At 48.6% G+C, this 14,865-nt stretch overlaps 1 protein-coding gene across 1 annotated transcript in view; it reads right to left on the reverse strand.

Moving 5' to 3' along the window:
• The window catches only part of LOC142365579 (zinc finger and BTB domain-containing protein 7C-like), a 174,257-nt gene that overhangs the window by 97,464 nt on the left and 61,928 nt on the right, over nucleotides 1–14,865 (reverse strand). Inside the window, exon 2 of the mRNA XM_075446475.1 lies at nucleotides 2,051–2,149. The gene's annotated coding sequence lies outside the window, so the exon portion shown is untranslated. The remainder of the gene's footprint in view (nucleotides 1–2,050; nucleotides 2,150–14,865) is intronic.

Raw genomic sequence — 14,865 nt, forward strand, 5'->3', positions numbered from 1 at the left:
CTCGATCCTCCTGATCACTGACCTAGAGCAAATCCAGACCCGATACTGCTGAATTTGCACAAAAAAATATCGGGGAGAGGATGCTGCTTGCAAGTTTCAGGATGCTGAGGCAGGCAGCCGCCTGCCTGCCCAGAGCTACCACCAGGTTGCAAGTCCCAGTAGGACCTGCCACTGGTTTGCAGGTCCCAGTAGGACCTGTCACCGGCAGCCAGCACCGGGCTGGGGGACGCAGACATGGGGCTGGTGGATGTTTGGTGGGTTATTTCCTTTCCCAGGATTTACATCACACTCCGGTCGATTGGAAAACATCCATTTGACCCCATGACATTTTTGTTTTAGTTATTCTCCGAGCTTTGACAGCAGAGCTTTAAACACTGAGTGTGTGAGCTTCGGCACCGAGAAAGCACCCCATCCCGACAAATTTGGAGTGGATGGGGAAAAATATCCCACCACAACCCTGGTGGTGAACATATTTCTTCTTTCATTTTTCCTCTCTTTCACTTTCTGAGCCTGTTTCACCACCCCTGTCTTCTCCCTTCCCATTGGAAACGTGAGCTTAGCTCCTCACCGCCCACCGAATTATTCAACAGAGAAGGATATGGGTTGATTTTTTTTTTTTCATTCCCTGCACAATGCTGTGTACAGAGTATTTGAAATGGAGATTGTCAAAACAGGAAACAACCCAAAGTCCTCAGGCCTGGGTCCTGAAAATGTCACCGTATAGAGCTGCGAGGGCTGGAGAATAGCCCTCTGTTCCCGCACGGAGAGAGGATGCTCTGGGAGAGCGGCCAGCGACACACGATCTGCCCTCACGCCCCCCTGATCTTCAGAGCTGGGCTTTAACCTCTGCCCAGATCAGTGGGAAGCTCTCTTTGATTAACTGATTTATCGGGGGGAAAAAAATCCGACGGACGAGGTGAAAAATTATAACCCTCTGCTGACCGATACTTTTCTCAGCACAGAGAATTTAGTAGGGGATACGATCTTGCTCAGGAAGCCAACCCCACAGGAAATCCTTCATCCTCAGGGTTTCAGAGTAACATCCACTGCATCCTGCTGGCTTCCTACTTACTCCTCTTAAAACTTACCCCCGAGATCCTCGCTCCTCGAGCTGACGCTCTGAGTTCGAGCCGGCCTCCCTGGGCTGGATGAACAAATCTTGGATCAAGCCCTGCCCACGCTCCCCGGGGCAAGGCAGCGGGCTGACACCGCATCTCCACAAGGACATGAAGCAGGGCACCACTTGGCTCCTTGATTTCCATTTCTCCACCCTGGAGCCAAGATTTAAATTTTCTCAAAGGCACAATAACAAGGCCAGGTTCGGAGGAGAGAATGTAGCTGCTGTGAACCTGGGTAAATACGATTTTCACATTGATTTTGCTACAGAAAATAGTTGCTAGTGTTATTTTCAAAAGTAGGCTCTTACAGTTGTAGGTTTTGAGCCCTTCTTAAGAGCCTGACCTGAACAGGCATCCTCACCAACAAACGTCGGTATTTTCAGCCTTTGACTACTTCCGATGGGAGTGAAAAACTTTTTTTTGTTTGTTTGTTTGTTTGTTTTTACAGCTTTCTGCAAGTTAAGTTCAGGAGAACTTCCCAAGCAGAAGAGCTGGTGACCATTGCCAGAATGGCGATCCTGCAACTCAGGTTGCCCAGAGAGGTGGTCGATGCCCCATCCCTGGAAACATTCCAGAAACATTCCAGGTCAGGTTGGACGGGACTCTAAGCAACCTCATCTGGTTGCAGATGTCCCTGCTCATGGCAGGGGGGTTGGACTGGATGGCCTTCAAAGGTCCCTTCCCACCTAAACCATTCTCTGATTCCATGATTCCCCCTCTACAAGCAAAAGAGATACGTTGTTTTATTTTTGAGGGAATAGTGGTTATAGTTGTAGTGTCAAGCCACTGATCTACAGAGTGACCACATTCAGCAGGGAAAAAAAATCCACAGATGCATGGGATGGACAACTAGGAATGTCATTTCAGATGGTCTGCATATCCCAGAACATCAAATTTCACTCGTCATCCCGGCAGAGAATTAGAATAATTACCTAGGGCCTGATCCTGAAAGATGCTGAGTGCAGTCAAGTGGTCTCCGCTCCCATACAGTTCAGTATCTCGGGGGCTCTCAGCAGGGTCAGCCTTGGAGCCTGGGCAAAACAAGACAGGTTGGTCTTAGTCCAGTCTTTTGTAAAAACTTATACATCTAATAGTTAAAAAAAAAAGCCCCATCCCAGCTCCACATGCCAGCCTTGTATTCCTGTATGGGGAGCTAACACAACAGGCACGTAGACCATGGGTGGGAAGATGCTCTCCAACCTACAGGCATTCTCTGCGGATCAGGGATGGATGCCTGCAGCACACGGGAGAGAAACTACACCAGGATGGATGCGTCCAGAGAGATTTGGGCCACATCCAGGAACATCAAAATTATGTTCCTCGGAGGAGTACTGCTTTATCCAAGCCATTCCACATGGACATGTACACTGTCAACACCGTCCCAGAGCTAACACACCTTCCTGGCAGAAGACAAACTCCAGGTTTGCCTTGCCAAGTCTACCGGAAGTGATAAACCTGGAGATAAGAGAAGTTTGCTGGGTTTCCAGGGAGGAGGCCTAGGAACACCCCTCCACGGTGACATGCAGCACGCCAGCCCCGGGCGGGCACGGCTGTGCCAAGAGCAGGGTGAAGGGAGGGGAAGGGGGTTATGGGGACAGGAATGATGGCACTTTTCCCCATATGACCCTTTGCTTTGGGAGGTCCCCCGAGATGCTCGGCTCAGGGTGGCCAAGTCCTCCTTCTTCTTTCCCTATAAGGGGAACGGATGAGGGGAGGAAAACAGTGCTCTCTCCTCACTTGCCTAATGGAAGAACAAAAGCAGAGTGATCCCTTCCAAAAACGTCTTTTGAGGAACAGATGACCGAGCCCGAAGGCCCAGTATTTCTGGCTTATTTATTTTTGGATGAATTTCAGCCTGGCAGCGTCTTTCTGTCCTCCTTCCAGCCTCTTGCAGGACTCGTCCAGAACCACGTGGACCATGTAACATCACCACACAGGGCTTGCATGGACCCCAAGCCCTGCCTGGGATTTAACATCCAGTCCAGCACCTTGTAGAGGTGATGATACCAAAGATGAGGTTCCTCCACATGGCCCCGTCACAAGCAAGCCCTGGCCGTGGGGTGGAATGGACAAGTGGACATCACCCATCCATAGCCCTGGTCCAGTGGGATGTGTTTGGCAGGAAGGGTCTGACCCAGCCTGCTCCCACTGGAAACTGGGACCAAAACCAGCATCAGACCTTTCATTGCTCAGCAGTGGTGGCTGCTATGGAGCAGAAGGGGGTTTCTGCCGTGCTGATTGCTCATGGAAAGTCCCCGGCTAGCTCACAACTGTGGAAAAAATGGAAACTATAACTTTAATACCAAGCTGGTGGTAGGCTGTCTATTTTTCTCTCCTGTGACTAGTTACCATGGATAGATTTCTGAGGTCGACCGCGCAATTGTTCACTGCACTGCTCCTATTAAACAGAGGATGAGCAAATCACCCCATTCATACTGTACTTTAATTTCCAGAAATTCTTTGTTCGTTTGTTTGCTTAAATTATTTCTCTCATTTAAAGAAACAATGCCGTCTTACAAAGCCAAGGCCCAAACCTCTCGAGTAACCCTGCTGTGGGGTTCATTACTTCTACACTAGTTAACAAGACCGGTAATTTCCCTAAGGTTTAATAGAAAAAAAATCTTCTTTTCAGAATGCAGAGAGGCAGGACATTTTACCAAACTCACTGCTGCACTCCAGTTATGTTGTAGGTGAGGGATCTCCCAAGGCAAGGCACAGGTCCTCCCCAGGGGTACTGTATAAAAGCAGGTACCCTAAATGGAGGTTTTTTTCACCCAAAAGGGTGAAGGTACCCTAAATTGAGCTTTCTTCACCCAAAGCTATCCCCTCAGCTGCGGAAGGGGATCTGGAGGTCCCTATTGCTCTGCTGAGCCTTGCCTTGCTCAGAGCATTGGCTCCAGCTCTGCTTGGCAATGGGTTCCTGAAGCATCCCAATCCTCATCCCAAAATGCTGATGGGTTTATTGCAGGACGCTGGGATGAAGTAGACGACGCTGGAGATCCGAGATCTCCCTGGAGTGGGTGTGCTGGCAGAGGTGGGCGCAGAGCCCGTTTCGCTAATGATACCAATCGCAAAGCAAACAGGACACCTGCCAACTGCCTGACCATAAACTGCTCTACTCACCAGTTTTACAAACTTCTTTGCAGGGCCAAATTAGAACACGTCAGAATAAAATAAAAACAAACACACAAGAGAGCTTGGGGAAAACAAGCACATACATAAAACACATATATATGTATATATCTCTATAAGAGCCCAGTAAAGCTCTACTGAGAGACACACGCGGGTGATATGCATCCTATGCTGGGTATGAAGAGCTGGTAGCGCTGCATGAAGAGCATTTGCCCTACGAGTGCCTCTGCTGCTCCTTGATATTACTTCTGCAACAGGATTTGTCAAGCAACAGCTACAGATGTGTGCACAGAGTCTTCTCGCTTATCCAGCGATAATGCCGCACGCCCGGGACGGCCGAACAAACCACACCGCATAAATAATAAATCACGGCGGGTTAATCGGAAAGAGGCGGTGAGCAATTCTGGAGATTCCCACCGACACCCTGCCACGAGGAAGGGAACAAGAAAATGCCCTGACCTAAGCAGGGGTGAGTCTCTCACAGGCGGAGATCATAGGAGCAGTTTGCAGATCGCTTACTGAACATGAATAATTCAGGCAGAAGCGGATGGAAGTATGAGAACAGATAGACGGGAGCTCACCGCGGCCGCTTCGGCAGGTTTTATTGTATCGAGCAAGGCAAAGAAACCATGAGCCCCAACAAAAATGCTTAGCCTAGCGTTGCCGGTGTCATGACTGTACTGTGAATCTCATGACACACAGTGTTTTACCAGATCCCCAGCTGACGACAAGTACCCTTTCCCTTTCTTCTCTGGGGCTGTTTTGTGATTATTTGGCTGGGCAGGTGCGGGAAAATGATGTATTTTTTTGAAAGTTTTAGTACCCACCAGCAGTCCACAGCCTAATTACATGAATCACAAAATCAGAGAATGGTTTGGGTGGGAAGGGACCTTTGAAGGCCATCTGGTCTACCCCCCTGCCATAAGCAGGGACATCTTCACCCAGAGCAGGTTGCTCAGAGCCCCATCCAACCTGGCCTGGAATGTTTCCAGGGACGGGGCATCGACCACCTCTCTGGGCAACCTGGGCCAGGGTTTTACCACCCTCCTCATAAATAATTTCTTCCTTATATCCAGTCTGAATCTTCCCTCTTTTAGTGTAAAGCCATCACCCCTTCGCCTGTTGCAATAGGCCCTACTAAAAAGCCTGTCCCCATCTTTCTTCTAAGCCCCCTTCAGGCACTGGCAGCTGCTCTAAGGTCTCCCCGCAGCCTTCTCTTCCCCAGGCTGAACAGCCCCAGCTCTCCCAGCAGAGGGGTTCCAGCCCTCGGATCATGGCTGGGGCCTCCTCTGGCCCCGCTCCAACAGCTCCAGCTCTGTCCTGTGCTGAGGGCTCCAGAGCTGGACACCATACACAAAGCATCCACCACCAAAAGAAAAAAAAAAAAAAAGGCATTTGCTTTGAGGGTTCACACCAGTTACCAACTTACAGGCCTCCTCCCAGCCCCAGGGACCGCTCCGGGAAAAGACACGGTGCGTGGAGACCCATTTACAGCCTTCCAGCTCCTGTGCCCCTGGAAGAACTTGTGCTTCAGTGGGGTTCAGTTCTGCAGGAGAATTAATAGGGAAAAAAATGTGCCGAGGAGGACAGAAAAGAGAAGAAACCAAAAAGGAGGGGGGGGGGGGGGGGGAAAGAAGAGATGAGGGATGTTCTCTCATCCTTAAGGAAAACACAAGTAGAGTTGCTCCTGTGGGGATACGTTAGTAGCCCACACCGAACACATTATCAGGAGGATTGGAAACCAGTAAGCAAATAAAAAGCCATGAAAAAAGGCAGAGATGGTAAAGACGGATGGTGGAAGTCAAACACAGCTTTGGTGCAACCTGAAGAAATCCAAAACTCATCCCCCTTTTACTACTACAGTGACAGTAAAAGATATTCACCCAAGATCACAACACAAAAATCCCAGTAAGTTCAGTTCTCAGGGTAAACCAGATGAGAAGTATCCAGGCATCCCAAGCTAGCTGCGACCTTTGATGTTACCAGCAAACAAGTCTACGCTTTCAATTTGTCCTTGAACATAAAAATATTGACTCTATCCATACTTTCTCCCACTCTTAAGCTACCTCAGCTGAATCTTCTGAATTAAAAACATCCTTCAGCACCACTGCCAGCAGCATCCTTGATCTAGAAAGCTCAGCTAGGAAGTGACATCTCAATGGTGTCTACTACAGATGCTCTATTACACACATTAAGAAAATTTCACTTCAATCTTTAGCGCAATCTGAGTATCTCTGGCAGGAAACCTATCTCTTGCCAAGAGCTAGAGAGGCCTTTACAGACCAAGTGCAGGCCACACATGACACATCTCCACGTTACCCCAAAATAATTACTTGGCCACGCGCCGCATCTGATTGTCAGGGCTCTGGGTTCCCCACCCATCATGTTTTTTCATTCCATGTTGAAAAATTAACTAATTAATATACGTCTGACAGATGTTCTTTGAAAAGAGATATCAAGTCTTCAAAACACAAGATGATGAAAGGAGTAATCCAGTAGATTCGACTGACCAGAAAAGCAAGGATTGTAGCATGACAACGGAAAGCACAGCTTTAAATCTTTCTCTGATATTTATGGTGGGTTTATTTCCATATCAAACTACGTGCCAATTAGCTGTATATAAAACTATGATGAAATCACACCGTGTACTTCTCCAGAGTGAAGACACGCCAGGGCTGGGCTGCATAATCACCCTTAACTCTGCCCCTCCGGGTGTTCCCATTCAAGCTCGCTCCCAGTGATCGTGTACTATTTCCCAGCAACACAACCGAACAACGTGCGACTTTTGCAATCAGACAGATGTACAGGCAACATTTCCACATACTACAAGCTACTTGGCGTGTGGTGGGACCTCTGCATCTCCCGTGGCCAGTTCAGGATCATTCTTTTTTCATTCTTTCTCCTCCGTTTGCCTGCTGCCCCTTGTTCTCAAGCTGCCATCTCTCTAGGGCAAGCTTTGGCTCTGCTGAGGCTTTGTGCAACCCCGTAGGAAAGCGAGAATCCTCCTTGAAGACCTGTAGATGAATGACACCAGGATGCAAACAATAAGAAGGACGTATGCTCTCCTTTTACATATCAAGAGGAACGTGGGGAAGCAACGGTCCTGGAGCAGCATCACCCACCTCAAGTGTGCATTGAAAGGGGTGTGCGCTTGTAGTCAAACTGGCCACCTCAACAAAGTCTTTGTGCTCTGCCAGGTATCTGCAGAAGGCGGCATGCGAAGCTGGAGCCTACAGGCCCCGGCTGCAATCACAGCTAGCACCAGTTACAGCCAGCAACGCCTGAAAATTAGGCAAGCCACCCTGCCCGAGCCCGCAGGTGAAGGTCTTGGGCGAAGGGGTCCTGGAGGGGCAAGCAGTGCTGGTGCTCCTCATGGCTTTATCTAGACGAGGAGCGCTGGTGCAGGTCCTTGCAGAAATCAGCCAGGCATCTATGTGATCCCAGCCCATCCCAACACCTGAATTCAGTGGTTCTACTCCCTTTCAATGCTTGGAATTGAAAATGGGACTTAATATATCATGTTGTTATGGTGGTTATATCCCTGTTACACACCCCTCCCTCTCTTGCCCCCTTCACCAAGCTGCCTCTTTTACCCTCAGACAGCCATATTATCTCCCATGATGTTTTACATGTACAGACCACTGCTGAGGGCGAGTCCCCAAAACCAGTGCCTCTGCTCCCTCCCAGTTCCCTTTGACTGGGGTGTCTGGAGGAGACTGGTTCTTCATAGCCTCACAATGAAACCAGCCATCAACTGGGTCAACTGCTATGATGGGCAACTGTACCATCTTACGATTACTTCATTCATCTAGGGCCACCAAATTAAGTCAACAGGAGGTTCAAGACAAGCAAACAGAGATGATTTCCCTGCAGCAGATGGTAGATTTGCAGAACTCCTTGCCAAAGGACTTGCAGAAGCAAGCGTGCCTGGATGAGACTGGATGATCCACTGGGATTAATAAACAGATGCAGCACTACAGGATCACGAAATCCCCACTGCTGGAAACAGGTCTTCTTAAGATTAGTTAGACCAAGGGAAAGAGCTTCATGCCACAAATTGCTTGCCACTGCCACAAGAATTTGGTTTGCAGGTGACTTACGGCCCCAAGCAAGGGCAGCATCGCTGAACTTCAGGCACCGTAGAGTGACACATCAAAAGAGTTCCCACCTCAAATGGATTACACAGACACGTCGTGGGAGGTGTTTTCCCAGGGGGGTAGTGTCATCCAGACACCGTGTAAGAAATGCTGCACAGAAAAGTGAAAGAAAAAGATCTTGATGATCTCATGATGCCACTTTTGGGTTGGGATCGATATTAACCACTCTGAGCTTTCCCAGCAGATGTGCTACCAAGTAGGTCTTCCAGGAAAATCCCAGATATGAACAAGCCATCCCTAGAGATGATGTGAAGGGGAGCAAGGAATAAGCCTGCATTCCTCGAGACCATTTTTTTTTGGCCTAACAGAGGTAGACAGTTTGACTAATTTGAGCGATTAGGCACATATTCAGACATTAAATATTAATATGAGAACAAATCAAATGCAGCTTGGCTGGCTGGGCTCATGCTTTGAATTCATTACATCTATAAAAAAATAAAAAAGGGGGAAAAAGAAAAAGTCTTTACCTTTTCAAATACGTCTGAAAAGGTATAAATTCCTGCCTGACTGCAGCACTTGGCCTCGCTGCGCTGGTAATTGGCACCAGCGTGCTCCGCTTCCCGGGCGTCCCATTCACAAGCGCAACAAGGAAGCGTTTAATTTTTCAATAGGAAATTTCATCGCCAGAAAACAATCCACCTTCCTTGCCTCCAAAGAAAAGCCGGAGGGCGAGTTCTCTCCTCGACCACGGTTTCAGCTTACTGCCAGCCCTAGCCAGGGCTGCAGCACTGGCTGCTCAGACCACCCCAAAGTCATGAGATCACCCTCAAATCTGTAAGCTCGGTACTTTTTTATCTTGTAAACACATTGGTGTTTTTTCTTTTTTTTTTTTTTTAACTTCCTTTGGGAGAGTTCAGAGGTTCAGTCTGCAACTTTCCTTTCCATAACCATAAGAGAGAAACATGTCCAGATTTTCTCATGATAGTTTTTCTAAGATTTTCAGCTTTCCAGCCAATTTCAGACCTGGGACTAGATCATAGAATGGTTTGGGTTGGAAGGGACCTTAAAGATCATCTGGTTCCAACCCCCCTGCCATCAGCAGGGACATTTTCCACCAGAGCAGGGTGCTCAGAGCTCCATCCAACCTGGCCTTGAACACTGCCAGGGAGGGGGCAGCCACAGCTTCTCTGGGCAACCTGGGCCAGTGCCTCACCACCCTCATGGGGAAGAATTTCTCCCTCATATCTAATCTAAATCTGCCCTCTTTTAGTTTAGAGCCGTTCCCCCTTGTCCTGTCACTACACACCCTTGAGAAAAGCCCCTCTCCATCCTTCCCGTAGGCCCTTTCAGGCACTGGCAGCTGCTCTAAGGTCACCCCGGAGCCTTCTCTTCTCCAGGCTGAACAGCCCCAGCTCCCTCAGCCTGTCCTCGTAGGAGAGGTGCTCCAGCCCTCTGAACCGAAGCTTCACAGAAAGCATCCGGGTGTAGGCAATGGAAGGGGATTTTTGTACAGGGATTTCCTTAGAGACAGGGCACACTTTAAGTGGATTTTTACGAGCTTGGGACACCCCCAGACATACAGGACCGAGCAAAAATCACCTTATACCAACCACTTTTTTTAACAGCATTTTTTAAACTTCTTTTTAGTTCTTAAGTTTGCACCTCGGAGAAGTTTAATAAGGCTTCAAGGCTACAGAAACCCATGAGAAACTCCAGCAGGACTCAAGAAAGCCAAGCGACAGGCAGAGGGACAAAGCACTGTGATGGCAGATGAAACGCAGCACCGGCCACCCTCGTCCACTTGGCTGGACAAGAAAGCAATCATAGGCAATGCATGAAGGAGTTCCTCAAAAATACATCAAACTCCATCTTTACACCTCTTTTTCCCTAATATCTCTAGAAAAGGGTTGTCGCAGAGCCATTCTTAATGGATAGATAGAAACAGTCTTTGAACCCCCAGTGCAGCATCGTTAAGAGTACTTTTTAGCTGTATTTAGGGTACTTTTAGCAGCCAAGAGCTGATGGGCAATGGGGATTTCTGAAGCAGACGTGTACAAATGGGAGTGCAGAACTGGACCAGTAACTGATGGCACAAGGGGCAGGAGATGGGCAGACGGGTAAGCTGAGGGCAGCAGCTGGAGCAGAAGAACGACAGCTTAGCACAAAGTCAGCATGGAGTCACATGGAGTGTTGGATATTTTGGGATCTTTTGGGTAATGGGGGCACTTGCTGTTCCTCCACTTCAGCAGGAAATTGTGTTTTCCTCTCAAGAAACTAGGACACAGTTCCCCCAAGGCCACTCAGAGTTAGGCATAGGATGCCTTACGCAGCCCCAAAGCAAGGACATACAGACCATAGCATCAAAGTTCTGAAAGAGTCCTCAGGACGTCTTCTGTTTCACCCCTGGTCCAAAGCAGGGACCCCCAAGGTTGTATGGGAGATGCTCGTCTAGTTCAGGACTGCTAGGGATGGATCCACAGCACCGACAGGTCCCTGGTGTTTCACCAGCATTTTCTTTAGAGGTACTTTACTACCCCAAGGATCTGCTCTCATTGTTGGACCATACTAACTCCTCAACAAGCCAAGAAAGTCAGGCAACACTGTCTCTGCTGGACTTCAATCTGGTCTTGACATGCAAGGTTTGGACCCTCCTGTCGGACTCTGATTCCAAGCCCTAACCCAAACCTGAATACCAGAGCTTATCGCTCTCCTTGATCACACTAAACCCAAACAAATTTCAGAGCACATAAAATGCAAGAATCTATTTTTACAAGCCGCGATCACCTTTGTTGAGCCGCCACCAAAGCTCTTCCTAGAAGTCATTAACCACGATGGCCAAAACACGATTCCACCTGGCTTCTCTCCCGCCTCCCCCAGGGCAGGATGGCAGCACTTGAGCTGCTGCAGCGCTGATTGTCCTATTGTTCCACAAAGTGGTTCCTCTCCAGCAAATTGAACATTGAGAGCCATCAGAGAAGCCCCGGACAAAGGGACCAGCGCCTCTTTTAGGGATTATTAGCGGGAAGCAGAAAGAAGCCTCTTGTAGAGTCTTCGTGGCACTTAACGTGACAGCTGAAAATAATGGATAGGACAAAACAGAGCAAAGATGATTTAAATTAGGCAACTCCCGGAAAGTGGTGTTCACTTAAGCTTCCAAAGAAGAATTATCATTTCTTAGAAATGCTAACGCTTACGTCTATGTGCACTCCCCTTCTGCAGCCTGTATACACACACACATACCTTTTTAGGTGCTCTATAGATTTGCACACTGCATCCCTTCCATTAGGAGATGGAAAAAGTGTAAATAAGCAATATCAGCTGCAGCTCATCCATCCTTCAACAAACACACCCTTCAATTCCTATTTGCTGCCAAAAGTTCAGAGACCTGTAGGTAGAGATTTACGTATATGCATTCCAAAAATCATTACACAGCTCCTCCAAAGCCACACAGACGAGAGGGGCCTCACTCCTACTGGAGGGGTTTGACCCAGAAAGAACGACAAAGGCTCTAAAGAACCTTCAGTGCCATCTCATGTCAGTCCTAGCTTGGTGGGACCAGTGTGGGGCTCATTTTAAGTATACCCACCACCTCGCTCCTGCCCTGGGGAGCCCATACATGCTGCCCAGCAGCACCCTTCTGATGCTACATCTTCTACCAGGACTGGGCCGAGATTAAGTCACTCCTTGCATCAAGAGAGCCCTGGGCATCCCCTCTGAGCTCCCTGCACGCGTGCATACAGCTTCCCGGCTCAAGCAAGGCTTTTCCCAGTGGACCCAGTCACCTGAGACCCAGGCTGGCTTCTCCCCTCCACATTCTCCCTTCTGGGAAACATAGCTACCACCAGCACAGCTGGAGCAACGCTGCTGCTGAACCGAAGCACTGCCTTGAGAGCTCCTTCCCTTTGCTGTGGCCATCCTACCACAGCAGTTCCTAAAAATGGAAGGAAAAGGAAAAGGTGAAAGAAAAAAACAGAAAAATTGAAAGAACAAAAAAGAAAAAGGGGGGGGGAGAAAGAAAAAGGGGGGGGAAAGAAAAAGGGGAAGAAAGAAAAAGGGGGGGAAGAAAGAAAAAGGGGGGGGAAGAAAAAGGGGGGGGAGAAAGAAAAAGGGGGGAAGAAAAAGGGGGGGAGAAAGAAAAAGGAGGGGAAGAAAGAAAAAGGGGGGGGAGAAAGAAAAAGGGGGGAAGAAAAAAAGGGGGGAAGAAAGAAAAAGGGGGGGAAGAAAGAAAAAGGGGGGGAAGAAAGAAAAAGGGGGGGAAAGAAAGAAAAAGGGGAAAAAAGGGGGGAAGGAAAAGAAAGAAAAAGGAAAAGGAAAAAAGGAAAGGAAAAGAGAAAGCCAGCAAGCAAGCAAATCGAGCGAACCGCTGCTTTCCAGATACCAAAGGAACAACCTCAAGTCATTTGTTAAAGAGTCCAAGCCCTTCCTAATAATATGCCCAACAGCCTGTGAATTACACAGCCATAAAACCCCGACTTCCACGTGACATTTGCTGGCAGGAATAAATCAGGGCGCCGAAAAGAAGCGACGCTTTGGAGTTCACCGGGTGTTACCCTAACTCTACCCGGATCAGCGGTGGTCTGAACGCAGGACATTGTCAGTCAGACAGATGGGCGATGCTCATAACCGACGGTAATTTGTAGGACGTGTAATTAGCTATTACCAAAATAGCACGGCATATTGGGGGGGGGAGGTTGCCCTTTTTGGTATATAGTCACCTTGTTTCTTTTGGCTCATCGAAAGAAATCTGCTCTGCAGAAGCAGAGCGAGAGCTCAGACCTTCAGCAGCTCATATAAAACAGGTGGCCAGGCAGCAGGGGAAATACAGCTTTTTTGAAAAAGCTAATAAAAAACAGATGATTACAGAAAACGAAGATGAAACCAGTTTCTCTTTCAAAAACAGAAAGTCGGGGACTAAACTAAGCTTAGACCGAGCAAACGCTGATTGAAAACACACCCTGCCGTCACCTCTCGGAGTTTTCCCAACACGCAGAGTTTCCACCTAACAAAAAAAATATTTAGGAAAAGAAGAATCACGTGCTCGGGGTTGATCATCCCCAAGCCCACGGCTGGATGTAGAGATCAGCCGCCCCTGGCTCACCTGGCTGTTGGCTTAACATCAACCAGGCTGGGGGCTCGAGGAAGCCAGGTTCAGACAGACTCCCCACCTTCAGCCTTCATCCCTGCTGTCATCACCTCCCCACCAGACGAGAGCATGCGGCACTTACACTTACGTGAAAAGTTGACATTTGGATCTAGTTACATCCAAATCTTTTAATTTTCCACGGGGAAAATATTAGGAGGTATTCCTCCTACATGCTCCAAGGCCACTCTCTTAAACCGTTGGTTATTTCATGACAGAGATTCAGCAAAAAAATAAATCAGAAGGGAAAAAAAATAAAGCCAAAACCCACCCCAGAAAAATAAATGCCTGTATCCCTAACAAAGCGGCAGGGTGGAGCCAGCACACCCTTATATTCAGCTGCAGGCAAAGCCTTAAAGTTGCAGCACATTTATTTTCCATCAATCCCGACAAAGCTACAAGCTCAAAACCCCCCAAACTCTTGCTCCGTCTCTGACGGGGCACACCGGGGTGGTTGTTATCACCGTTTTATTTTTATTTTCTGAGCTCGGGAGGTTTGGGATGGATTGGAGACTCCAACAAGCTCAGCTGAAGTTACCTCAAGCTAAAGTAAGTGCAGTTTCCCACAACCCTGAAGTATCAATTTATTTTTTTTACAACAGAAAAAAGTAGTTACCAGGCTTCAATCACACCTCGCAATATTTAGAAAATTTTTTTGAGACTGCTGGTCTCAAAGGCTCTGATTCCTCCTACCTCTACCTGTCCCAGCAGAGCAAGCCCAGGTGGCAGCCAAGGTCAAAGCCCATCTGCAGAAGGCACGATCCACTGGGATGTCCAACACGGAATCACAGAATGGCAGGGGTTGGAAGGGACCTCTGTGGGTCACCCAGCCCAACCCCCTGCCTGAGACAGAGAGTATCTTACGGAGCAGCTGCTTTGCTCTTGCTACCTTACACAAAAAGAGAAAGGTGAACACTTAACACAACAGCAACCCCAAGTATCTGTGTGTTGGAGAAGGGCACAGCATGTGCATGGGGAGCACATGGCTTCTTCTGCATGCTCTCGCCAGGGTGCAGGTTTGATAACAGAATCACAGAATCACAGAATGGTCGGGGTTGGAAGGGACCTTTAGAGGTCATATAGCCAACCCCCCCTGCATGGTTTGACCCAGGGCCAGAGCTGCCATCTCAGCACCGGACTACCCAAAATGGACCTCAAGCTCAGCAGCCACCCCAGGGAGAGCCAGTTATCCTGGAAAGCCAGGGATGGACCTCAGCATCCCCCACATCGAGCATCACAAGCCAGCCTTGCTCCACACAGCACCGGCTGGATGGTTTTTCCCAGCACAAGAGCTCCAAGGTGATGTCTAAACGTTGCAAAGCCACCAGCAAGAGAAGCGACCAGGAAACTACCCAAGCTCCAGCTGCCTCCTCTCCCC

Source organism: Opisthocomus hoazin, chromosome W (assembly GCF_030867145.1).
Source record: "Opisthocomus hoazin isolate bOpiHoa1 chromosome W, bOpiHoa1.hap1, whole genome shotgun sequence".
NCBI lineage: Eukaryota > Metazoa > Chordata > Aves > Opisthocomiformes > Opisthocomidae > Opisthocomus > Opisthocomus hoazin.